Source organism: Dermochelys coriacea, chromosome 3, assembly GCF_009764565.3.
Source record: "Dermochelys coriacea isolate rDerCor1 chromosome 3, rDerCor1.pri.v4, whole genome shotgun sequence".
Taxonomy (NCBI): Eukaryota; Metazoa; Chordata; order Testudines; family Dermochelyidae; genus Dermochelys; species Dermochelys coriacea.
Window position 1 is genome coordinate 158,123,445 of NC_050070.1, and position 26,688 is coordinate 158,150,132.

The 26,688-nt window shown below is 45.4% G+C and overlaps 1 long non-coding RNA gene across 2 annotated transcripts; it reads left to right on the plus strand.

The window, feature by feature from the left end:
• On the plus strand, positions 1-26,140 carry LOC122459479. Of its 2 annotated transcripts, none has more exons than XR_006280200.1 (4): positions 1-7,207; positions 22,535-22,626; positions 22,726-23,192; positions 25,965-26,140. It is a non-coding gene; the product is annotated as an uncharacterized LOC122459479 (long non-coding RNA). The 2 variants fall into 2 exon arrangements; XR_006280199.1 differs by lacking the exon at positions 25,965-26,140 and having other exon boundaries at positions 1-1,889; positions 7,081-7,207; positions 22,726-24,589.
• The last annotated feature ends 548 nt before the right edge of the window (positions 26,141-26,688 follow it).

The following is a 26,688-nucleotide window of genomic DNA, read 5'->3' on the forward strand; positions in this document are numbered from 1 at the left end:
CCAGGACTGAGACACCAAAACTGCCGGGAAACAGCTGTGGCCTGGAAGAGCATGCTGGCTATCAGCGTACAGATAAGCATCTTGTTTCAGATGTATCCTATCCATGAGACTTCAATGTATTTTCATTATGGGATGTTAAAAAAGTCTGTCGTCTTGTTACCAATAGCATCAGGGACAAAAAATAAGTCTGACAGAAGGTTCTAAAATTATTAAAAACCCCATTTTTAATTCATTTTAACTCATAAATTAACTAATTTACCTGTAAATTCTCAGAAAATTAATTCAGTACCCAAAGAGTAAGTGCTTGAGGGGGATGCACTGTATTCTTCATATAAAACAAAGGGGTTGAATCTCTGTGTCAAGAGCAAAACTCATCCTTAACCACAGACGTGACTGGCAATTCCACATTAGAGGAGTCCTGCCTCCTCAAGTAGAAGGAACGAGGACCCTCCTAGCTATTTTAAAAACAGGGATAAAATCTAATCACTTGGGACTTTTTGACAGGTTCAGAGCATTCAAATAACTCAACACAAAGCAATTGCTGCTATACCGTTGAATGGGTTCTCACCTCTGAAAAGATTCTTCTACTTCCCTTTCAGCCTAGATTTAGTTTCAAGTAGCATCTTGGGTGCTGTAGATCATCTGCTTCACATGACATTTAAGAAAACTGATGTAGCCCAGGGGTCCCGCTTTTCACAGCCCCACACCCTTTTTACTTGTTAAAATTCCTTGCTGCTAACTCAGTAGCAGATGAGCCCTTCAGTCCCCAGGAGCATCAGCTCTGACTGAAACTGGTTAGGTCAGACATGTTTCCCAGATGAATTTGTAGATGCACACAGGAGTTGGTTGCTTCCTGACGAGGGAGGAAAAAATTGGTTCCTATTAGTTGCCCAACCACAGGTATGTGCAAGAGTCTGCAGCCAGCTGACTGCTGAACTCTTACAAAGATGACAGCCGGCCTCCACGTCCATCTCTAACTCGGTTGGAAAGATTGCCTAGATTGTCAGGATGAACAAGCCACTGAGACTGACAACTGCCCTGTATTCTAAGTATCGCCAATGGGACTCCAGTATCATTTCTTTTAATAAAAAAAAAAAAAACTTTGCCACAGCATTAAATATGAAAAAGGAAACTAACTCTTCCCATGACTTATTGCAAGGGAATAGGACATGAGCCAGACGCTTTCTTACCTGTTCTTTTCATGTCTCACTGCTAGCTCAGAATTGTTCCCTACAGTTATGTTCCCATTTGCTTTGCACTCTTGTTTTACATGATCCACAACTTCCTTGGGAGACTATTCCACAGCCTCATTGATTTCACTGTTAGGAAACTTTGACTAATAATCAGCCTAAATTTTCCTTTTAAAAAAAAAAAATGTAATCCTTGGCCCTATTTTGTCATTCTTTATACTGTGCCACGAGAGTCTTCTCTTACCTTTGGTCAAGTAGCTGTCAACTATTATGTTTCTGCTTAGTCAAACTATATATAGAGAGAGCTCAGTGCTGCTGCTGTTGAAATCTCTGTCAAAACTCCCAGTAATGTCAGTAGGAGTTGGACTAGGCCCTTAATTTTTACATATATTTCCTCATAAGTCAATCAATCCAGCCCCTACATGTTGCTTTTTTTTCTCGTTATCCTCCAATGTGTGTGTCTCTCTGTCAGGTGCCGAGGTTCCCAGAGCTGCGTGCAATATTCTAAAAGCAACCTCACCAGAACCAGTGAAAAAGGGACTGTCTGACCCACCTAGGATGTGCTACCTCTGCACGGGAGTTGGGGACAGGTGCTAGCAGGCCTGGCACTCCTACAACAAGGATTGCTCACCAACACGGCATCAGGAGGTGAATGCATTTTCTTCCCTTCCTGCCCCGACCTGTCCAAGTATGTGTCAGGTTAGTGGGAGCAGATCCTGGGCTGGAGGGAAGTGAGAACACGCGGAGAGACCAGTGCTGAGTGCAACATTTCTGGCAGCCAGAACCGGATGGCCTGAGTTGCCATCTCACCTTGTCTGTCAGTGGGGAGGAGAAGAGGGCAAGAGAAAGCTTCCCCTGGTCTGCAAGAAGGAGAAATAAATCCTTGGTCCTTTAGAGGGAAGGACCAGGCAGGACAAAAGCTCCCCGCTGCCCTGGCTCCTGCTCCCCATCCCGTAGCCATCAAAGGGTTACAAAAACTGCTTTGCTCCCGTGTGTCTCCATGGACAAGAATCCCGGGGGAGGAGGAGAAGAAGGTGGATGGAGCAGGGAGTGAGATGCATTGTGGGGTTAGAAGGAGAAAGCATGAATGACGCTCCCTGTCATGTTCCTCAGTAACTGGACTCTGGAATAACACTCTGAATGATTTTGTTGCCCTTACTTGCCTGCAGTGGTCCCGCTCCTTCAGTCACTTTCCCTGCAGATCAGCTAGCAAGAGGAATGCTTGATGATAAGCAAAAAATACTCTGCTGGTTAGAAAAATTATTAACACAATGAAATAAAGAGATTAATAGAGCTACTGAAAAAGCAAAGTATGGGGAGGAGGTGAATGAGATAATCAGCTGCAGGGAAGGACAAAAGGATTCTAATTCTGCGTCTGGACTTGATCTTGTCTGCGGTTTTGCTGCTGCTTTTTCAGCCCCAAATTTCATTGCAGCAGAGGGATCTAGTAGACTGGGCACATGCCTGGAGGCCAAGAACCTCCCAAATTCTAATCCCAGTTCTGCAATCAACTGTGTGGCCTTGGACAAGTCACTTTGACCCTGCTTCAACAGCACACTTAAGCATGTGCATGCTTTTAAGCATGTACTTTAATGTTTTGCTGCCCAGGGATGGACTTTAACATGTGCTTAAAGTTAAGCATCTGCTGATCTGCCTTGCTTAACTGAGGCCTTAATCTCTCTGCCTCAGTTCCACCACCCTTAAAATGGGGACAATACCAATTCCAGAAGTGTCATGAGAATTCATTAAAATGTTCAAATGCAGTGAAGATCGGGTAAGGATTTGAATAGCTTGTCTTGGCAGTTCAATTTTTATGCCTAACAATCTAGGCAACATCCCTTTCTATTTGCTCCTTTCCCCCCTCTTTTGGTAGGCAAAAACGTGTTCCTGCCTCTTGTATGCAATGCTTTGCACAGGCAATTGGGGGTGAGAGGAATAAACTTTAGCCCATTACACTGTTCCAATCTGACTTGGGAAAAAAAGTCTGTAAGATGCAATATTAGCAAGATCTGGAAAGAAAATGTCAGGAGGAGAGAAGGCACGGGGCCTTGCTACCCAGCTCAGTGGAGACAAAAGCAAAGCACTTCATCATTTGCTAGGGTTCCACAAGAACAATGGCCAAACTGGGTGTCTGATTAGGAAAGGCAGATTACAATAGCCTTATTGACAATTATTAGTGTAGATGACAGATAAAAGCAGCACCTTGGCAGGTCATCATTAATTATCCATGTACATTTATGTAGCAAGCTTGAAAAAGGGTTTGATGCTCTGGACTGTATGTTGTCACCATAGAAATGTAGGCTGGTGTTTCCAAAGGAACCTAAGGGAATTAAGCACCCACTCCCACTGAGATGTCATTGAAAGACCAACTGTACCGAACTTCCCTTTGAAACTTCAGCTGCGGTGTTCATCGCTCAATGACTTGGCAGAGTGCAGCTGTTGTACAAAGTACAGGGGCTAACACTGAACATCGGGTCTGTGAGAGAAACTCTGAGCCGAGTCTTGCTTTTCTTCTTCTCCCTTCTTGTTATTGTGGCTAAACTCCTTGTACAATTTCAGAGACTAAGTTCCTGTCCCTGTCTTTAGGGAAGAATAATAGTGGGGGAAGGGTGCAGGGGGAAAGGAGAGTCCATCCCTGAACTGAGAATTAGTCACTGGGAACGAGATAATCTTTATTAGCCTCTCCAGCAAAGCTGTGTCATAGCTAACTGGGATTAGCAACTCATAAGGATGCAAGGGAAAACCTGACCTCAGGACAGTTCTGATGTCAGAGTCAGCCAATATACTGTATGTGGGTAATAAAGAATAATGAACAAGCAAAGGGATAGTGTGCTATTTCTGCAGCCTTAGCACTACAAGTGGTGAGTCTAGCCAGTCACAAGCTAAGCAGGCTTGGTCACTGCTTGGATGGAGATCTCCAAGCGAAAATCCAGGATGCTACAGAAAGTGGTGTCAGTGGCCCCACAAAGAGGCGATATTCCCCCTAAGTCAGTACTGAACGAGTGCCCAAGGGTAGAGTTAGGGAGCAATTGTGGTGCTGCCTTTCAGGGAATGTCTACACTGCAGTCACGGGGTGTAACTGTACCTTGCGTGTACCTGACCTAGCTGTACTCCAGCTAGATTGTGTCCTAGAGCAGTGATGCTGTGGCAGCATGTGCTTCCGCACAGGCTAGTCCTGTGGGTAATTACCCAGAGTTCCCAGTGGGCTTGTACAGTCAGATTGTGAGCCACCAAGGTGGCACAGTTGTGCAGTAACACAGCTGCAAATGCCCCAGAGAGAATTCCCCTGGCGTAAGGGAAGTCCCTGAGTCATCTATGCCACTTCCAGGACCTGCGCCTCTGGCCCCTCCTCCCTCAGCACCGGGGCTAGAGAAGGGGGATAGCAGAGCTCCTCTCCACCAACCCTCCCCTGGTGTAACTTAGAGCTGCCTGGCAGCAGCTCTACACAGAGTCAGGGGCAGGGCTGGGCCTTGGAATTTGGGGCACACCCTTTATTTCCACCTCTCTGGTACAGAGACAGCAAATGCGCCCCTTAAACTAAATAGACAGGCCAGAAATCAAGTGTCTTCCGAATTAGCCACACTATTGCACTCTAGGTGGCTGAGATTGTTTTCTTTGCAGGAGGCATTAATAAGGTGTTAGGTTCCTGGCTCTGTCACTCACTGTATGAACTGGGACCTCAGCGTCACCATTGGCTCAATGGGGGATAATGATACTTTCCTACCTCACGGGGTATTTGTGAGGCTTGCTGGCTTAATGTCAGTCAAGCATTCTGAGATTCTTATATGAAAAGTGCTCTAGAGGCAGACACTACAGTGTCCTCCTGATGCTAGCTGTGTATCTTATGCTTGTCCAAGCTGCCCAGATTGCCTGTGTGTCTGGAAAGTATTGCAGGTCACTTTTAATTTCAGCTGCATTTAAAATGAGGGAGTGAAATCAATCTTGGCCTAGTAGAAATAGACAAAGGGAGGTAGAGGAATTGTATTCCCAAACTCGGGAGAAAGCATTTCACCGAGGAGTTTAGGGAAGAGTGTGGGGAACCCCACAAACAAATAGTGTCCCTGTATGGCACTTGAGCTGTAGTGTTTCCATTCTCCATCTTGATGTCAGTCACCCAGTTAATCAATCAGCTTATAGTTTGATTCATGGTCTCATTCCAACATGAGCTCTGCTGCTCCTGCACAGAGCACAAAGATAACTCTGAACCTGGAGTACTGCCAGAGATGCCGAATTTACTGAGTCATTAATTAGGTAAATATGACAGGAAGTCATAGAAAGTGTAAGGTATTCGAAAAGCCAGCGAGGCATCACTTCGTACCCTTGGCATAGGTACTTCCCATTTGTAGTCCCCTGCACGGCACACACAGCATGGAAGGTGCTTATTAGGCAGGATATTTAATTAAGCAAATCTATATTTATCAAGATTGCATAACACACGCAGATCGAAAGTCAAATACCCAGAAATTGGGAAAATTTTAGTTTTGCGTGTTGAATCAGCACAGTGGAGAATTTAAACAGGGGTTTAGCTTCCAGAAGGACATTGCCTAGCTCAGAGAGCAGGGGACTAGATGTCAAGACAACTCTGTGTCCTAGTCTCACCTCTGGTACTGGAACCTGGGGCCATGGAGAGGTCACTTAGGTGCTCAGCATCTCAGAAAAATGAGGCTCTAAACTTCTCTGGGCCTTATTCTGCCCATCTATAAATTGAGGCTAACAAGTCTCTTACATGAATGTTGTGAAGTTTGCTCAATGGGCTTTCAGGAGGCCTTCCTAGGCACCTATTGAGCTCTGTCGCTCTGCCATTGTTTGCCCGCGATCTGTACTATACGGTCTCATCCAGCACCTGCTGAAGTCAGTGGGACTCTTTCCATTCACTTCTGTAGGCATCAGATCAGGCCCTCGTTGCTGTTCCTAGGTCTCCATCAACACAGCACCTGAGTAAGGTAGCCTGGATTTTCAGTGATTTCTGGGCTGCGGAGGGCGCTCAGCGCCTGCCAGACTTGGACTGTGCTCCGTGCTGCCGCGACCCTGCTTTGCACAGCTCCCTCTGTGCACTACAACTGACCTGTCAGGTCCGATCCTGCGAGGCTTTACATGCCCCTCCTTTTCCCTGGACGTCCACAGGCTACGAGGCTGCTCAGCATCTCACGGGATCGGGCCTGCCAGACCTGAGCCTTTTTCACTGACTTCCATGGGCGCAGGGTTGGTCCCAGAGTGATGAAAGAAAATGCTTGACTCCCAAACAGGTGCAGAAGCTGTTCTGTAGGGTGCATGTTTCTTGGGCAATGTGATTTATTCTGAGGAAGGGCTGTTCTTGGCAGCATTCTCACTGCAAATTTTCTCTTTCCTCTCCGTTCTCTCTGTAGATAACTCAGTTGTCTCCTCCTCCCTCCACGCTTTCCTAGCACGAGGCATGGTCCTTTCCCGCAAAAGCTGCTGAAATTGCTTTTTATTTTTAAACCCCTGAGCTACAGAAGAGCCACCTTTATCGTTCGCCTGTGGACTCTGCAGCTTTGTGTCTCTGACAGACGCAACTGCAGATTGTCGAAAGGGAGGTGACACGCGTGAGGGAAGAGGGAGAAGTGGCTGCACAATGGACACACAGCTGGCCCCGTTCCCATCTACAGTAGCATGTGAATTCCAAGAGGCTGCTTCACCCCTTATGGGGGTGTCTGTCCTGAGCAACAAGAATTACCAGCCTGTTCTTCTCCCCTGCAAAGGGGTGAGGGGAAGGGAATACGTTCTCACCAGAGCCCTGTGGTAACAGGCAGGTTTTCTCCTAATACTGTACTTTAATAAAATTCCTGCAGGGAAAAGAGATTACAGGCTATGCAATATTATTTGCTATTTCTAGGCTGTATTTCAATAATCCCCCTTTTTAATATTGCAGCCTACACACTGACGCAGTTCTTTCACGCTCACAGGCCCCCTTCCTTTCGTCAGCGTTGGTGCGAGGAGATGCCTGCGAGAAATGAGTTCTGATGAACGGTTGGATCCAGAACCAAGCTTGCCCCAAGGTCAATTGTCTTCAGATCTGGGGGGTTGGTTCAGCCCTAGTATACACAGGGAATGGCTAGCCACAACATTTAGATCCTGCGTGTTTAGATGCATTCATCCTTGGAGGTTTGTTTTGGACCAAAGGACCCTGTCTCCTGTGCATGCAGTGGTGAATGAACATGTGAGGTTCGGTTTGGCTGAACTAAGTACCAAACAGTTCATTGGATCTGCAAAATTAGCTTCTAAATTTTATGACAAAAGGCTTCACTGTAAGTTTTCTCCTACTTCCTGCTCAGGATTATATAGTAAATATGGCTTGAGAGGATACGGGCAAGCCTCACGGCATTTGGGGGCGCTTGCTTCTGGCTGTGGCCAGAATCAGGACTCACCAGGTCTGCATGTCAATCAAAAAATGACAAGGGGCAAATGTTATCCCAAATTTTCTACACTTCAAGGACACTTTCTTTGAGCCTAGGATGAAGGTTCAAGGAGGCCTCTGATTTTATCCAAACCATCTGTTTATCTATGGCATTTATACAGCTCCGGTCACTGTAGGATGGACACTTCACTCCTCAGTGCTCTTCTAGTTTCAGCATATTGTGCTTTATTCTTTTCCCCCTCCTTCCTTGAATGTCACTTACGCAGAGATCACTCACTTGTCACTTGGATACAAGACAGATGGAACATCTACATAACCTCGATACACACAAAAAAAGGTACTCGCCATGATAGAAATAAGGGTGGCTGAGCTGATTTGGCTACGCCCTGAGGAAAGAATATCACACTGTGCTACAATATGGGAGCAAAATGTGACCATTTAGGATAAAGAGAGGGCAGGGCTTTGGGCCCATACGCTGTATTCTAGAATATTCTGGATCTGTGCCTGTGGCTAAACTCAAAGTGCTGGAGGCGAGTCACTCTGAGTCTATAGTGATCTAATTCATGAACCGACCTTTTGCCATCTTCCAGAAAAGGCTGGAATTTGGCTCGCTAATTGGGTAAAGCTTCAGGATGGCTCTTATATTATCCAAGGGAGTGCAGCCATCCCTAAACCATCTGCACTCACTGGAATGACAGAGCCTTTTGTGCATCCTCCCTCATGCTCTTGTGACTGCAGGTGTTTTGCTGTCATACTCTGCTTTCTTGAGAATGCTGGGCTGTGTATGCTACAAAGCCATCTGGCCCTGCCCATCTGTCTCATGGCACCCCAGACCTGCCCGTAGCGCTGCTCGTGCTGCAGATGGCTCCAGACCTGAATTTCTGAACATCCTGTAGATTGCAGGGTGCTAGGCTAACACTATGTCGCTGCATTGATCATGGCGTTCGTGTGAATGACATACGGCTTAAAAAAATACAAACCCTTCTGCTCTTTTGCCTCTCACTCAGTGAGAATGCAGCCATGAGGAGTGACCCTGGTAAAGACCATGCTAATTAAAGCAGGAGAATCTGGGTGAAAGTGGCCTTTTTTTGCAGTAGCACCTGCTGTGTGGAGGAGAGGACATGCATAATCTACTACTCGGGTGATCATATGTCCCATTCTGGCCAGGACAGCCCCCTTTTTAAGCCCTGTTCCAGACATCCTGAGTTTTTTTGGCAGAACTGGCCATTTGTCCCATTTGCTCCATTTTCTTCCAAAAAAATGGGGCGTGCCCCCCTAACAGGGTGCTGAGGAATGTTCGGGGCAGGGGGAGCGGTGATCCCAGCTCCATGCGGCAGGGCTTGGGTGAGCAGCAGTACCAGGTGGCTTGGGCCAGGCACGTATGGCAGAGCTCGGGTCAGCCCTGCACAGTGGGTGGGCAGCTTGGGCCAGCTCCACATGGCAGGGGAGGTTCGGCCAATGGCTCAGGCCAGCCACCCACCGTGTCCTGTTTTCACTTTGAGAAATAGGGTCACCCTACCGACTACCCTTTAGCTCAAGTGGTAGAGTCCTGCGTTCTTGATGCCGAAGGTACCAGGTTCTATGCCTGCAGAACAGGGGTAGGGGAGCATGTTCATGCAAAGTAACAGTGACGCAACATTTAAATGAATTCCCCTTCCCCACTGCAACAGAAATATTTCCCCCTAAGAATCTCTTGATTAATTCATATTGGAAATTGACAAATCAAAGAAGTGAACGCACTAAATTCAATAGAAACAGATGAAAATCAAATTATGCCTGGTCTGATGCAGACAGCGATGTCACAGAACAAAATGACTGCAGACAAATAGGCCCTCGGCCTAGAGGAGCCTTCATTAAAATATGCTGTGAGTATTATTAAGTAAAAAAACCTAGATTTGGTCTGAAAGATTTGGCCACTCATATTAAATATAATCTCAGTAATGTAATCTTAGTAGTTGCTTTAAATGTCAGCCTCATTTGCTATATCTGCTTGCTAGGACTGCTGCCCTGAACTGAAAACCAAAGCCTCATTCTCCATCCATAATTGTACCCCATAAGCAGTTTGAAAGACAGTAACTGCACAGGAGAAAACAATTGCATTCATTTCCTATGGATGTTCCTGGTGGAAATACATACTGCGATAGATTAAAGTCACAGTATGTGAAAGGTGTGACTATAACAAAAATAAATTACACCTATTGTGGAGGCAGCCAATGTAGAGGCTATTTCCAATGCAGCAATCTGCATGATCCAGTGTCTTTTGCCGATATGTAATTGGCATTTGACTGAACACTGGGTCACATTTTCTGCTGTTATAAATGGGTATAGCTCTGTTGACTTTACCTCAGTGCACCCCTTACACCAACAGCAATTTTGATCCATTATAACTAGAGATGGGCTTGTACCAAATATCTCCACACCAGCATCTCTCATATTTGGAGTGTTGCAAAAGCCAGTCTCAAGTCCACATTGACGTTTCATGAATGGCCCCTGTGTCTGTAACAGACCAAACCAACCTCACCATCAAATCAACCTCTCATTCTGGGATGTTTGAAATCTTTATCCAGATCTAGACTGTGTCTCATCTGTGTAGAGCCTTGATGAACACATGGTGGGTCTTAACAGACTGAACAGCTCAGGAACCAACAAGCTAACTGATATTTGGGCAGGTTCAGATGAATGCATCAAGTTTGGGAGGGGATCGCCTCCTCCATCTTTTGTCATTGTGACACACTAGATGTCCTTTGTGACTTTGCAGCTTATTCTGTTGTCTAGTTGTTCTTATAATTAGAAATTCCATGGTATATTAAGTGTAGCAGATGCTCATGTATCAGTTACGCTCCACTCCTCCTTCAAACTACAGGCGCTAGATGGTAGCACTATCATGCCTTAGTTGGGAGGATATGCTATTCACTGCTCAACAGCAGTGTCCCTGGAAACTGAAGGAGCAACACTGACAGGCTTCAGAGTGTCTCAGTCAGTCATTCTCAACTAGGAGCATGCTGGGACTAGACTACAGGGCCATCCAGGTTGGAAGATAGTGGGAAAGAATTCAGAGTCCACCAGTGATACAAAGGACACCTTGTCTCACCAGGAAAAATCCTACCTCACATATAGGATCCATTATCTTTGCTTTCTTCCGGTGAGATCCACCACATCAAAGGACACTCACAAACCCACAACCAAACACCCTTATCAGCCAAGAAAAATAAACTACATATTCCAGCCAAGGCCAACTCAGTGTACCGTGGCCCATTTGAAAATGATGGTATATATTGTTTTCCTGGAAGTGGTCTACAGCTCTGCAATTGCCCTTTCAGGTATCTAGGACTAGAACAGCAGGCTGGAAACCGAGATGGAGGGTCTGTGGTCTCAAAAGCAGTTGGAACAACATCAGAGAAATGGGGAAGATTTATGACTCAATGAATAATTGTTTCAGCAATGGCAGTGTGCCCGCGTAGGCAGGCTAGCCTGCGAAAGGCAAGGGTCCAGAGAGCAGATGGTCAAGTGCCTTCGCTGCAAACACTTTCACTCACTCTGATAAAGAAACATCATGAAAGCCATCAAAACAATTTCTCTGTGAATTAGACAGTGTCCTCACAATTCACAGCTGAAGGCACCAAGCAACTGTGCTGTAATGGAGTCAATTTTCTCCTTGAAAGTACTAAATATAAATCTTTTCATAGGTATCCACCGGCATAGCTATTTTTTCCCTCTGCTAGCTGTTGAAAACCATTTCTGTGAGTCCATATCCGAGCTTTCCTCTGCTATCATTCAGCTATTGTGCAAAGCTTGAAAGCACAGATTTCATCACTTGTTGGAGCACTTGGGAGCTATATGGCACACAGAAAATCCACACTGCCACTCTTTGCCATAGGGGGAAGTTTCAAGTTAGTCTGCCAGGTGGCTAGACCTGGTCAGTGGGTGCTTCTGTTGTTGCTCTGGGTCAGCACAGCTGAAGAACGTTCCATTGGCTCCACATAAAATGGCACAGGAAGCTTTGGAGATCATAAAATAGAAACCAGTGTGGTACACTGGTGTTGAGGTACCTAGTATAAAGAGATGGATAAAGGCACTCTACCAATATGTTCCCCTAGATTCCATCTCATTTCTGCCGTCCTCCCACTGACTAGCTCTGTTGAGATGTCATGATGTAATGCGCTGGCTGATGTGTATCACTGGCTCTTAAGGGACGGATCTCCTCCAGTGTTGGGGAATACGTCTCCCCTGAATGGTAGGGATTCAAAGAGGTTAAGTCCTAATAGGTGAATAGCAAAGCTGATTTCATTTTTGAATTAAGTGCTGGTTTTTGTGTGGGTTGCTGCCACTAACCAGGCAGGGAAGGGCCAGTTTCAAAGCGCTGTTCCTCATGCCACATGCTGTAGGTGTTGTTCAGATGGCATAAATTAGCAAAAGGTTTTTAATGGATTCAGCCCTTCTCAGCAGTGTTGCTGGGTTGCTGCACAATATGAAGTTGAAAGCACTTACTGCATTCCAACCAGTAAGTCCTTAAGAAGATATGGGCCCGGATTCTGATCTCACTGAAACTGGAACAAATCAGAAGGAACTCCACGGAAGTCAGTGGCACAACACCGGCATAAAACCAGTGTGAATGAGAACCCAGTTCCATTAGTTGGAAAAAAAGAAATGAGGACTAGACGCTGAAGACATCAAACTGGTTACCAGAAATAGAGTTGCTTCCGTAGCCAGGGTGTTGGTCGCTTTACATGTATGCATCAGTTTATTCAGTGTTTCAGAGTGAAAGTGGCTCTGCACAGCCTACAAAGAAGTTGGTGAAACTCCCAGGATTCCCTGTTCATTCCTGTGCAAGATCTGAGCAAACAGGTGGATCACTCACGAAGCCACTGCTCTCTCCTGATTCAAGTTCCCACTAAAGATGCATTTCCTCTGTGATGGCCCTGGGGAATCTATAACCCAGCTTCTGAAAACACCATGTGGCATAAATTGCTAATAAACCAAATCCTTCCCCTCTCTGGGTTTCCCAGTGCGTTCTGTCTTCCCTGGGCCTGTCTTGACATTGTCACCTCTTTGGATCAGAGATTGGCTTTTTTTCTGCCTTGCACAGGTCTAAGTACATTGGGAGCACTTAACAATTAGTAATGATAGCAATAAAGATAGCTTTGCAGGGTCAGTCTGGGCTTAGATGCTTCATGTCTTGTGCTCACCTGTACAGGGTTCAGCTGGCTACTAAACTTGAGGCCAAGAAGGAATTTCCACCTGGATCGTTGACCTTGTGTTGGGGGGGGAGCATTGCCTTTTCCTGCAGCAATGAGTAGAGATGTAACAAAAACAGCTACATCTGCTAGGATCCGGTGGGTGTGTCTCAATGGATCAATCACCCATGAGGATGGGGGTGCATTGAGCTGACTTGCAGTAGCTTGTGTTTTGGGGCTGCCCACTTGTGCTCCATAGTCTCAGCCTTTATTTTTAAGAAATGACATCTTTAGTCCTTACAGCTGAGAAGATTGACCTCAAATGTGAGCTCAGTGTAATTGTCACGAGTTGATCAGGAATCTAGTGGGATGTGATGTTTTTCTTAAAGCCCCAGGATGTGCAGAATGTGACTACCTCAGAAATTCAACCTTCCTTTTTTTTTTAAATTAATTTTTAATCCCTGTGGCTGCAGGATAAGCTTGAAAACTCAACCCGTGAAGCTAGATGGCAAATAAAAAAGACCCAAATCATTATCTGGGGGGGTGGGGCTGACTCATGATTTCGGAATGTTTGCATTGAATAATGAATATATTGCTCAGAGCCTGAAATGCGAGTTCTCAGAGATGCAAACTGATCAATTCATCGTGGTGGGTTGTTAACTCTGAAACCTATCTGTGATCATTTACATGTCATTGTTGACTATTTCGCTGCTGGTCAAAGGAAGAAGAGGGACAAGTAGGTTCCCAAGATCTGCTATGAGCTGGATCACCTTGTGGCATCTCACCTGGGTGGAGCTTGGATTGTGGGCACAATTTAGGAAAGTCCAACTACTACTTTTCCCCCCCAGTTCAATCTCTGCCTGTGATGTGGGAACACCTTGGTACGTCCCATCTTCTTTGCTTTTGTGACAGCAGTACAAGAGTTTCTTCAGTCCATATCCCCCCTAAAATGTACTATTATTTAAAAAGCATAGCCAATTCTGCTCCTAGTGAAGGCAGAGGAACAGGATTGGCCCAATGCCTTAGGTTCTTGCTCTACTGCCTACATTTTCTCAGCGGAAAGTGGAGAGCATATTCAAAGGACAGGGTAGCAGAAGCTAGCCTGTTCGGGTTGCATGTGGCTTTCCAGGGTGGAAAGAAAAACATAGCCTCCCTCAAGACAAAAGAGGCAAGAAAAGAGATTTGTGTTGGTTGGGTGAGTCTGGTAGTTTTGAAAAGCCACAGAAAGCAAAGGGGAAAATACACAGGGAAACCAAAATACAGACTCTTTGTATAATGCCAGCAATTTTCCCTTTCTTCTCTGTGAAAAAAGAAGCATGAATATGCAGTGTTAGGATTTGCTCTTTCAACAACTGAGTCAAACGCCATCTAAATTACACAGAGCTACACAGAGAGATGAAGGACATGTACTGACAATGTTTTGTCATTCTTCTCTGGGACTAGATGGATGTAGAAAGGGGGAAGGAAAAAAATTGCATTAGGATTCAGATAGGCTTTTGATGGCAGCCATTAAATGAGATTTAGGGGGTTATTTTTAAACCTAAACCACATGTGCTGCTCCAAACATGAGTTAACTGCAAATTATTTGAATTTTTCCATTTTCTTTATTCCTGGGGACATGCTTACTACATATGCAAGCTCTGTACACTTGAGAGCGAAGACAAAGGAAGAATTAGTGTTCTTGTATGCCAAGGCACAATAAATAGCCACAGAGCAACAGCTGTTATTCATACTCCAGTACAAACATTCTTTGGGAAATCTCCTTTTCCTACCTTCCTTTGGGGCAATTAACAGGGATTATTATTTATCATCAGGGGTTTGCTCTTTCTGTGTGTTTGCACAGCACCTAAACAATGGGGCTCTGATCCTGAATATGGTCTCTGCAATACAAGAAGTAATAATTATTCTCAAAATGTTCTTTGTGCTGTATAAGACCCGAAGGACCAGCTCCAAAGCCTACCGAAGTCGATGGAAAAGGGTTTGGGTCAGGCCCACAATGAAGATGGATCCTGCTGTGAGCAGTTTATGATCAAGAAGATGGACACAGAGGGGACAGGACCAACTAGAAAGACCAAAGGAGCAAATAACTTGGAGAATTATTTTCTCAGGGGTTATCCATTAGAACCATGTTGGTTTAATCTCGCACAATCACATTCCTCCCTTGGGAGGCAATTTCCCTCCCAGAGAAGAACATCCCACCTTCTTTACTTATGAAGGAGAATCTTGTGCTTAGAGCACAGGATGGTGAATCCAGAAACCTGAGTTCTGTTCCTGGCTCTGCTACTGACTCCCTGTATACCCTTGGCAAACTCACTTCACCTGTTCATGCCTCATTTTTTTCCCATCTGTAACTTGGCCAGAGTCTGGAAAGAGGATGCCTGGACTGATTTTGTTTTTATGATGTTTAATATCTTATTTCAAAAGAACACCAGGAAAAAAAGTGTTCTCTATTTTGAAATAGTTCTTTCAGCTGCAGCTGCTGCATTGCCCAGGCTAGTGGTCTGTAGGCCAGGGGACGTATTGCTGTTCTGCTACCACCATAACAAACGACACTGCTGTGTGTCTCGGAGCCGGAGCTGGAGCAGAGCTTTCCCAAACTGCAGGTTCTTCTGACCTGGTCTAGCCTATGGTACAAGTCAGATACAGAAGCTATTCAGATTAGGCTTTACACTAAGGTGTTTGGATCATAGTCCCTCTGGGGTTTAAGTGATGCAGAGCCAGTGTGCTGCCTCTCTGAACGGAGGTGATTTTCACCCCATGTAGGCAGAAAGTGGATTACCTCTCTCTGAAATAGCTACAATTATCCCACTTCTTTGTAGCCTCAGGTGGCATGTGACCAGGATTCATCCCTGAATTTGGTTCGCTGGTTGGCTCGTTAGCTTTCCTGGCCCAGGTCGGGTACTGACGAGAAGCGCTGCATGAACGCCGCTCCATGTCCCCCATTAGCCCACTGTCAGAGGCAGACGCAGAGGGATCCTGGGTGTTAGAGATGGAAAAGAATTATTAGATGATGCAGTCCATTCCCTGCAAACATCAATTGACCCAATAGCTGCATTTCAAATGTATAAATATCCTTCCCATAATGTGGTGCACCAGAACCACACTGGCCCTTTTTGCTGCCGTATTGGGTTGCAGCCTCGTCTTTGATTTAACCTTTCAGATTTACTTGTTTTCAGCTCCCCCGGCCCACTGAATCCCTGTAGTCTGGATTATTTTCCCTCAGGTGCACTTGCCCATGTTCAAGCTCCATTTGATTTCTAAATGCTATAGGACCCAATGCAGTGTTTTTGGTCACTCTAGTATTTCCCAATGTTCTCCTGTTCTACTGTCCTCTGTAGGGCTGGTCAAATGTTAGCTGAGAATAAATCAGCTGATGAATTTAGCCTTTTTTTCATTTGAACATTGGGCAGGAACCAATTCTGATCTCTTCAATTGCGTTCATGGCCAAAATTAGCCATCAAATGTACCTAGCAATATTTTCTTCTATATAACCTTCCCCCTTACTGCTTGTGATTCTTTCCCTTCTTCAGACACCTGCAGCAGATACTCTTTATGCAGCTGACAGTGGCTCTGATGCTCACCTGGCAAATGAAGAGAGGTGGGAAGCTATTCAAGGTGTTTTCAGTGTTCCTCAGCTCCCCGGCAATTGCTTCTAATAGCTGGGGAACAGTTACTGCTGGAGAACTGTTTGACTTCTGCACGTGTCTGAATCCTACAACGTGATCACTGGCTCTGCTGATCACTGTGCCCAATACCAAGGCTGTGGACAAACTAAATCAACAACATCCTTAATTCCAATTCTCTCTCTCTCTCTCTCACACACTCACACACACACACACACACACACTCTGCAGTAACTAGACATTAAGAATAATATTAGTTGGTCCATAAAGGATCCTGCCTCATCTGGCTTCCTGGATGTAGGCAATCATTGCAGTTATATTTAATTACAGTTGCTTCAGTACTTGTTGCTGCTGCTGTTATTATTATCTATCAGTATTACGTGATGGAGGATTTAAAAAAAAATAGCCTTCCCAACATACAAGAGCTTTACACATAAAAAGAGGAAAGCCACCATTGCAAATTTCCCCATGAGTCACCATTAAATCCTGACCACAAACCAACTCTGTAGGATTGGGTAACCAGTTTTGTTAAACCCTCCACAGAATTCATGCATTTTAGGTGCTCAGATACACTCATTTGCCGTTCGCATCCCTTAAAATTTCATTGAGCCTAATAATTAATTTATAATTAGTAGTAGTATTCTCATCCTGGGGAGCAAATTGAGGCTGAAGTTATGAGCCCTGGGAGTTGAATCATTTGAAAATGGGGAGTGAGGAGGGGAAACTCTGCAGCATAAAGACATTATTTATGAGGCAATGACAAAAGAACTAGCCAGAAGACCTGCACTCTCATCCCTTTTGCTCATTCTTCAAGAAAGAGGCTGCAGTTTCATCCTCTTAGCCATAAGCCTTGTCTAGACTGATGTTTTGCCTCAATTTCAGGAATCAATATAGCTTTGTCAGTGCAACTCCCTAGCATTTCAGCCAGGGGTGACCTCCACTGGTACAAAAGGCAGCTTTTCCTAGGGGCTGCAGTGGAGCAGCTAAACCCCTGGCTGGCCACTACTGGCTGAAATGGCAGCAAGCCCCCCAGTTTAGATAAAGCCCACAGCTCAGTGGCAGATCTGCCACTGGGGCACCTGGAGCCCTAGCCCTACTCAGAAAAATAATCAAATAATGATCAAGTAAAATACATTTACCTTCCTCCTTGTTCTATGCACCATTCGTGGCTATTAGCTTCTTACTTTGTTGCTTCTGTCTTCCAGGGGAAGGATCCACGTGAGGGAATTGGGGATGAGCTTCTGTTCCAGTGCCCCAGACCCACGAGGGGCTCTCCAAAGCAGAATGCCCGTCATTAAAGTGCCAGCATTTAAGCAACCCAGTAACTTCAGCAGGTATGTTAGGGACACTTGCAAAAGTGCCTTTAGATACTGAACCCATGTAGCTAACCCACACCGAGGCTTACAGTAGGGTTGAAAGTGGGGGCTGTTCGACCTAAAAAAAAAAAAAAAAGAAAAGAGCCTTCATAGCTCAAGCAAAAGGACTAAATCCTTTAGCGGGAAGCAATAGCAGACCTGTAAATCTCTTATGTGGAGCAGCCAGTAGAGGGGGACAGGCTCAGACTCTTAGTGTATTATGGCTCCTAGCCTCAGCATTGGGCACAGTGATCGGTGTCTGCATGCAGATAAGGGTGGCTACAGTGTCCCGATTAACTGTCTGGCCTAGAGCTGCCACTGCTAGGGCTGCTATCCAGCTATGAACCTCTGCAGCTTACGCCTCAGTGTGACATTGAATAGAACCTGAAATAAAGCTGTTCTGTGCAGGGCTAGAAGAAAATTATGAGAAGTGGAATAGCCAGAGACAGTCACAGAGATGGTGAAAAGGAGGACAAAATTGTGAATAAGGGCCCCTGCACTATTGGTGGCATTTCAGGATATTCCTCCCTCACATCCATATATGGAAATAGCCTACAGGCCATGTCCAAAGTGCTGTGAGCCAAAGGCCTTACAGACCAAACTTCCCTGAGGTCAATGAGCTAATTCCCGAGTCTGTACACATCCCTGCCTGATTACCGTCATTAGATTGCAGTTGTGCCCATGAGGTGCCTGGTACTTTCCAAACTTGTAAGAAGGCCCAGGCCCTGCCCCAAAGAGCTTAGAGTCTGCAAGACAGAACCAGCCAAAAGGTGGTGGCAGGGAACCCAACACACAAGCAGGATGGTGGGAGTGGCAGCTGGTGCGCACTTTGATTCTTTTCCCAACTGTCCTGCCTCCTATGAGTCGGGTCATTTCTTGGAGGCTTCATGACACGTCAGGCTTGAGGGAGGGGTCTGACCAATAAGAGGGAAGCAGCCTGGTGTGTAAACTTGGCTGCCTATGGGGCAGAGTGGAAGAAAAGGCAGAGATGACTGTGGGATAGTAGGATGAGCAGGATTTCAATGGTTTCCTCGCTGGCAGAATGGAGGGGGACATGGAACACCAGGAAAATAGACAGGGCCAGAGATATGGAGAGCCTTCTATAGGGTGACAAGATGACTGGAGTTTGATGTAGTAGAGAAGTGGGAAGCCAGAAAAGGGATTCAAACAGAGGGTGATACAGTCAGTTCGAGGGGCTGGGAAGATGACCTTGGCAACTGCATTTTGCATGGATTATGATGGGAGGGGCAATAAAGGAAGAGGTCACCGTAAATAAAGGCAAGATTGAGGATTAGAGTTTTTGATGTTTGGACAGAGAGAAAAGCTCAGATCTTAGAGACAAAGCTCCCATGGGAATTAGTGAGGCCAAATCCCTGAAGTCTGTGCTCAGTTTTTCACTAGTTATTACTCAGGTAAAACCCCACTGACATTAATGGGAGTTTGCCAGAGAACAAATCAAACAAAAATGAAGCAAGTATTTCCATGTTTGGTCCAGTAGGAACACTGTTTTAAGTTGCAGTGTTTTGGATGGTAGAACTCAGTGGTATATTTTTATAAGGACCTTTTTCTGTTCAGCAGCTAAAATTCTTGTGAGTTCTTTCTCGTGTTCTCATGTGTGTGAAGATCATGGGACAAGTCTCTCCTGTGCTGAAAGCTAGTAGGGGAAGGGCTGTTAGGGAGTCGGTTATGATTCCTTGATCCTCAAATTTTCCCTGCTCCAGTGCAAGTTAGAGTAGCCAGTATGTTGCTGTAACTGATGACAGATGGCAATGAGCCCTAAGGGACTGCATACCAGCTGGGAATTAGCAAGTGGAGCATCCGTCCCCAGCTGGCTCGTCTTCTGCCCTGCCATGCCCCCTACTCTGAGAGGGGGGGAGAGTGGGCATAGAAGCTAGCTCTGCCAACATTATGGCTGCTAAGACCCACACAGGAAGAATCCTCAACCAGCCAGCTGTGGCCAGATTCTGGATCCTTCAAGCCACTTAGGCATCATCAAGGGGACAGAAGTAGGACAGAGAGAACTGGGCCCAGCTGTGGTCAGCAATATTATAAAACGGAAGCCAAAACTAAGATACAGCACATCTCTGTTTCTACCCAGCTTTCCTTGGTAAATGATCCAAAAAGCCAAGTAAATACACACATCCCCTGGGATCTGCTATCTTAGCAAAAACCCACTGCCCAGAGGTGGGAAAACCTTTACTACTTCCTGTCTTTTCTATTCTGGCCTGTTCACATTCACTTCTAGCTGCATTCATCTGATCTGTGTGTTGAATGATGATGAAGTGACATCACCATGGCAACAACGTTGATTTCCTGGTCCCTAGCAACCTGATGCAAGCTGATGTAAAATGCGTGCTTGTTTCCTGTGTTGGCTGATCTTTTTTGATGTATCTATGAGATTTGGTTTTGTGGGTTTTTTTTCCCTTGGCTGTGCCATGACATCGGAAGCATGAAGTGTGGTTTAATGGAGGATGGAGCCAATTCTGTACAAAACAGTTTATTTTCTCTGACATTAGTTCTGATCCCAAGTCTTAGTGTGCTTAGGGACACTAATATAGCCAGAACTCTTTTATAGTCCTGATTAATGTTTATCTTTTGTTTGTTGTGTTTATCTGAGGTAAAATAGACCAGAAGCAGAGTAAAATACTAAAGTACCTTCTGTGGGTTTGTCTCAAAGCGTGCCTCATGTTTACCATGGGAGAAGTAGACTAGTGGACATATTAACACTATTATTGTGTTTGGGTCACTTGCAAATGAGTCTCATTTTCTAAATATCAGCATTCTGAGGGGCAGCTGCATTTTGAATTTGTGCGCACCATTATTGCAGATGGGATATTTGCATGCACAGATGGCCAGTTAGGTGCCTAATTGGCCATTCGCACATGTAGCCCACATTGATCATGGGAGTCTTTTTCCTCTCTGGTGGTTGGTCCAGAAGATAAAAAAAAGATAAAGGCTACTACAGGCTGTCAGCTAGGGGAATTTCTCCTTTAATTTAAGCAGTGGAAGCTTATACCTGTAGTTGAGATGGTCACAAATTCAAACTCTGATGATGGTCCTAGCATTCTGGTAGTTACAGATCTAAAAGCATGCATCTCTAGCACTTAAACTAAAGAAGTAACTGAGTCCAGAATAAGAGGAGGAATGTATAATTCTTCAGATTGTCCACTAGAAGGAGACATGATCACACAACCTCAGCCAGTCTATTACATCCCAATACACCATATGTTTTTGCACCTGCCATGTGGCGCCTAGGTATTGAAAATCTGTCCCTAAGAGTAAGAAGCAAAATTAGAAATATAACAAGTGAGCTTAATAAACATCTTATTTTAATTGCAAAACTGGGAGCAAAAATTCTGGGCTTCCAGAGACCCCCCCCACCCATTTCACTGTCCAATGGAATGGCTAGGGACAGCTCACACAACCCGAGGAGAAAAAGATAGGGACATTACAACATCAGAACATACTCTGATTGCCTGGTCACATCCTGAGACTCTAATATTGAACCAAGTTCATACAGGCACAATTTAGGTGGCTCAATCTATTCGCAGAAAGGGTGCAGCATTGGCAGGGCAAACTTCTTCACACTTCACCATCAAAGTGCCTCCACCATGGTCGAGAAAGACAATATGGAGATGATGGGGGAGGGGAGACAGGGATTCATTCTCCTGGCCCATCTCTGCTGAGACAACCAACAAAAGACGCAACAGCGTCATGGCTCTTGTGCTTTGGACCCCTGTGTGGCCCAGCAACTTGTTTAGCAAAAGTCAATAAACACTCATCAGATAGTAACCACTTTCAGTCATTATCACAGGATTAGAACTGGTGATTTACTTCTTGCTTAATATTCCATTTCTCATTTCCTGAACATCCATATCCTCTTGGGTCTAGGATTTCACTGGTCTTGAATGCAGCATGAGCAGGAAGCTGCCCACTAGATTGGGAAGAGACAATTATTTTATGCACAAATCCTATTCCTCTCCCCACCTGAGCAAGTATGACCTGAAAGGCAGTGGAGTGATGGGGTGTCATTGCAGGTGGGAAGGGGAGGGAGAGACAAGTTGTAGATAGTCTGCATAGGGAGAGGCTGCAAGCCCTGAATGGAATGGAACTGTGCTCCTTGAACAGTAGCTCAGAGGAGATGCATTAGGTGCAAAGTGAAGGGTTTTGGTATGACCAGTAGAACCATAACTACTTGAATCAAGCAGCCAAATACCTTGGCTTAAAGGAGCCCAGGGGCAGTGGAGGCTATAATAGTAGCGGAGGGGCAGCGCCCCAGCTTGTGGGTGGAAAATTCTGACCCCTGTGCAATAACAGAACAGAAAGCCCAAGCCTGTTAACTTTTGCTTTGCACAGGGAGGGAGGATTTGGTCCTGACTGAATTATCCACACATCTCTGCCACAACATCTAAGGAGCGCTGATAGTAATAAACACCTCAAATAAACTCACTTGCAGTTTCATAAATACAGAACTGCCTGACTGTGAGGAAGTGCATTAGAAGAACCATGACAGATTTGCTTCTTGGGTTTCCCCTCATCAGATCCACATGCAGATGAAGGAAACTATAAGGAGATTGATCTACATGCTTTTATCCTCCCAAAGCTGTATTGAGTGGCTGCATGAACCATTTCTCAAGGATACTGTGTGTTATTTGGAGACGGCATTCTCCAAACAGCCCCTGCATGTCAGTGATGGTAACAAAGAAAGTCCTCATCAATGTTTGCTATCTGGCATTCACTCAACTGTTTTTTATACAGTTTTTGCTCAAAAGGCAAAAAAGAAAATTGCTCAAAATTTATTTTTTTTATTTGCCAGGAAAATACAGAAAAGCTTGAAAACCAACTCAGCAAACCAGTGATGCTTTTTCTCAGTCAGCTGGGATGCAAGTTTTCTAGGCACTGGCCCCGGTAGAGTTTCAGATCTTAATAGTCATTTCCTGTTAACGTTTGCTTTGGAGCCAAGAATGAATAATGTTCTGACTCTAGATGCTCTTTGCTGCTTTTCAGGAACCATGGTCACTCTGCAAGTTACTCATCTAATGGCTGCTCTGGGTGTATACGAAGTGAACTGGAAAAGCCTGCCTGGATATCTAGTTGTTGGCTTTCGGGGGTTGCGTATGTGAATACATGACCCCATAAAAACTCTCCTTGGGGACATGTCTCTGAGGGGTTCTGGAAAATTATTGAAAAGCTGCCACTGGTATGATTTTGTGGCTAGCCCTTCTCCTCTCTCGCCACACCCTTCTCCCCTGCTGTGAAAAGCTCATTCATGGCTCCTCCTCTTCCTTCTCCTTCCCATTTCAACCTTAAAATTCTTTTCTCTTATTTTTTTGTTAGAACCTGGAGTTTTCATCCCGTTGTTTTGTTTCTGTGTTGATTTTGCACAGCCCCAGAGAAATACGTTTGGAGTGGCACCTGTCTCCTGCTGATCAGCTCAGGATGTTGCAACGCTTGGCCCTAGTGGTTTGGATCAGGTATGCAGTAGTTATTAGGGCTGGTTGAAAATTTTCTGTCAAAAATTTTCATCTGTCAGAAAATTGAGGTTCCAACTAAACATTTATTTTTTTCAAAAAGTCTCTCTTTTCCATGGAAATTTTCAACTTTTCTTCAAAAAATCCAAATGCATCAAAAGAAAACAAAACAATTAATTCAGAAATGCTGCTGCAGTGCCTCATGGGAGTGTTGGTTTGACTGCTTTATACATCCATTTTCCTTTACCGGCCAGGTTCCCTAGTGGAACTACATCTGCCATGATGCACCACAGCCAGGGATTCCCATTGTGCTCAGCAAGAGAAGCAACTGTGGTGTTTTGTGGGAGATGTAGGCCAGGCAGGAAGCCTGGCGCCTCATGGGGGCATGAGGCACCCAAAATACAACTCTCATGTGTTAGCATTTCCAAATAAATTTTTTTTTTTCTGGGGAGAGTCAGAGGTCTAGGAAAGGGTTGGGCCTGGCTTCTCCCACTGCCGTTCTTGTTGATGCTTCTCTCTGATTTTGTCCAGGGAAGCAGGGACCTTGTGGGCTATTCTCTGGGGGAGGAGGTTGGCAGGCCCAGCCCATGTGTTCTGGGTGGTCTGAGCCAGGGGAGAGGCAGAGGCCTCTAAAGGCTTATCGACCCTAGAATCTGGGATCAAGGAGAGGTGGGGAGCAGCAAGCTTCCCCTGACTTGCTGCAGTTGCCTCTCTGGGCCAAATTTCCAAACTACTGCCTGCATTTGTGTGCGTGGAAACTGGTTGTGCTGAGAGTTTTGGCTCCCTTTGACTTGGGCGGCCACTTGGGCAGCAGCAGTGGCATGCTGGAGCCCCCCTCCCAGAGCAGCAGCTGCAGGAACCCCCCTCCCAGAGCACCTAAGTTTTAGTCAGGGATATTTATATAGTTAAAGTCATGGACAGGTCATGGGCCGTGACTTTTTGTTTATTGTCCATGACTTGTCCTTGACTTTTACTAAAAATACCCGTGACTAAATTGTAGCCTTAATTATAATGTGACGAAGCATTGTTCTAGAGGGGACTGAAACTTTATATCATAGCTCTGATTTTCAAAATTGCCTCATTTCTGCCTCTAGTGTCACACCTGCATTTTTGTCCCCACAAATGCAAGTAAACCTCTTGTGGGTGCAATCAAGTCATTAGCAGCGACACTAATATACAATCCACAGGCTGATTTATAGGCACAAACCTCTCAGCTCTCAAAAACAGAGGCCACTTTTCAAAAGGATAGGAGGGATCTTTTCTATTCAATTATTTGTAACCCTTGTGCCCGTCAGAATTGGTAGCAACAAGGGCCGGGTTCAGTATCTAGGGGTTCCATTCCAATAACACAATGCATAACCAGCTCGAGCCCCCACCCAGTGCCTGGGACAAATATATACCACCCCTGCTGGGCGCCTCCAAGAGGCAATACTTCCCCTCTCGCAAGCACCAAGTCCGAGTGTAGCAAAAGCCTTTTAATAACAGAGAGAAACAATGCGGCATTATGTTAGGGGAACACCACCAACAGGATTCAGAACACAACCCATGAGCAAAAACCCATCTCAAGCAAATTGGGCCATGTCCTTTCCCTTTGGTTCTTGAGTCCAGCAACCCAAAAGTCACCCAAAGTCCCAAAAGTCCAACAACCCAAAAGTCTCTGCCCCTGGTCAGTGCAGCCCCAGAGTTTGAAAGTTTATTGGCAGAGTTTACCTCCCAACCTGGGTGTAGGTGGGAGGGTTAAAGGGCACCTTACATGGTCTGAAGCTGATTGCCCCACTTCTCCATGGGGCTCTGCTCTGCTCTGCTCTGCTCTATCAGCTGTTCCACGAATCACTGTGCTCTGCCAGCCCCCCCATGAGCTGCTTCAGCTGTCCCACAAACTGCTCTGCTCCACCAGCCACTCCGCTCTGCCAGCTCCCTGTGAGCTGCTCCAGCTGTTACGCAAACTGCTCTGCAATGTGTCTTCAGGCTCCCCCATTACTTCACACAACACTCAGTGATTTCAGCTCTTAGTAAGTTTAGCTCTTTTGTGATTTCAGCTTGTAGTAGGGGAGCCTCAGTGCTGGTACACCATTGGCCCAATGTGAATTCAGCTCAGCAGCCTGTAACTAGACTCCTAATGGAATCAAAATTAGCCCTGACGTTCCACGGTGGAGAGAGAAGAAAGTGCAATTGGCATGTAGGGCCCTCACCAGGGGCCCATACCACTAGGTATTAATATCTCTTCCCAACCTCTCTCAATTCACTGAGAATTGGAACCCATGTCCCTTGCCTAGCTAGTGCTACTTAGTTGTTGGCGAGTCCCTCCATCATAACTAAAGGCCAAGTACAGTTCCACTGTCTTTGATTCACATAATCAGGATAACAACAATTTATTCTTCCTGCCCCAATAACAGAGAAACTGGGGATCCCACAGCAGCCAAAGTGACCATTTGGGCAGCTAAGGACTCATGCTAGGCGGGGTGGGTGTGCCTATGCAAATGAGATCAGCCCCTGAAGTTCTTTTCCACAACTTGCCACCAGAAGTCAGGGTGGAGCTCATCCTGACTCTGCTTACATCTCTAGCAGGCTGTATACACTATATCCAAGTGATTCATAGTCTTTCTGACTCTCTCAGATTAGTTAAATGTCTGTGACAGTATGTGCGTGGGGGGAGGTGTATGTGTGTGCGTGGGGAACACACGTGTTTACAACAGCTACTTTCTCGGTGGTTATTTTTGGATGAATGGTTTATTCTTTCCTGTCTAATTGCTTTGCTGTCCAATTCATTCACAGAAAACTTGAGAGCTGAATTAGTTTGCTTCCCCACTGGGCGTGACAACGGCAGTGCCTGGAGAGGCCAGAAACACATTTCCTGGGCAGGTCTGATATTTGCAGGGAGGAGATTTGTTGTTACATTTTTTTTAAAGGACTCGTTAAAAAATAAATCAATCTTTCTGCTTCAAAATTGATCTGCTTGGCTGATTGATTTCCTGGAAATTTTACACAACTGGATTCGAGGCCTTTGTGTTTTTGTTTTTTCTCCCAGCACAGCGTTCGTCTGGAAGATAAGCAACATTTGTGAACTGAAGTCAACGATCTAGACAAAGAAAGATCCAGGCATCTCCTTAATAGATGGTTGGCTCCTTTGCGCACATTTCAGACTATTAGCATTCACCATCTGGTGAACTGCATTGTCCTTGTTTGTTGTAATACCCCATTGCTCTCAATTCTTCCTGGCTTCCTTTTGCAGCACAACATGTTAAGGCAACAAAACTTGAGTCATCTACACCCACTGAGCTGTGCATTGCCACCATGGCCTAGTGGTTGGAGCAGGGTATTGGGAATCAGGACTCTTGGGTCATATTCCGAGCTCTGTCAGTATCTCTGGCTTTGGACAAGTCACTTGCCTTCTGTGTCTCACATAAAATAGGGAGATGATGATACCTATCTCAGAAGGATGTTGTTGTTGTTTATTTGTATTACCATAGCATGTAGGAGCCCAAGTTATAGACCAGAA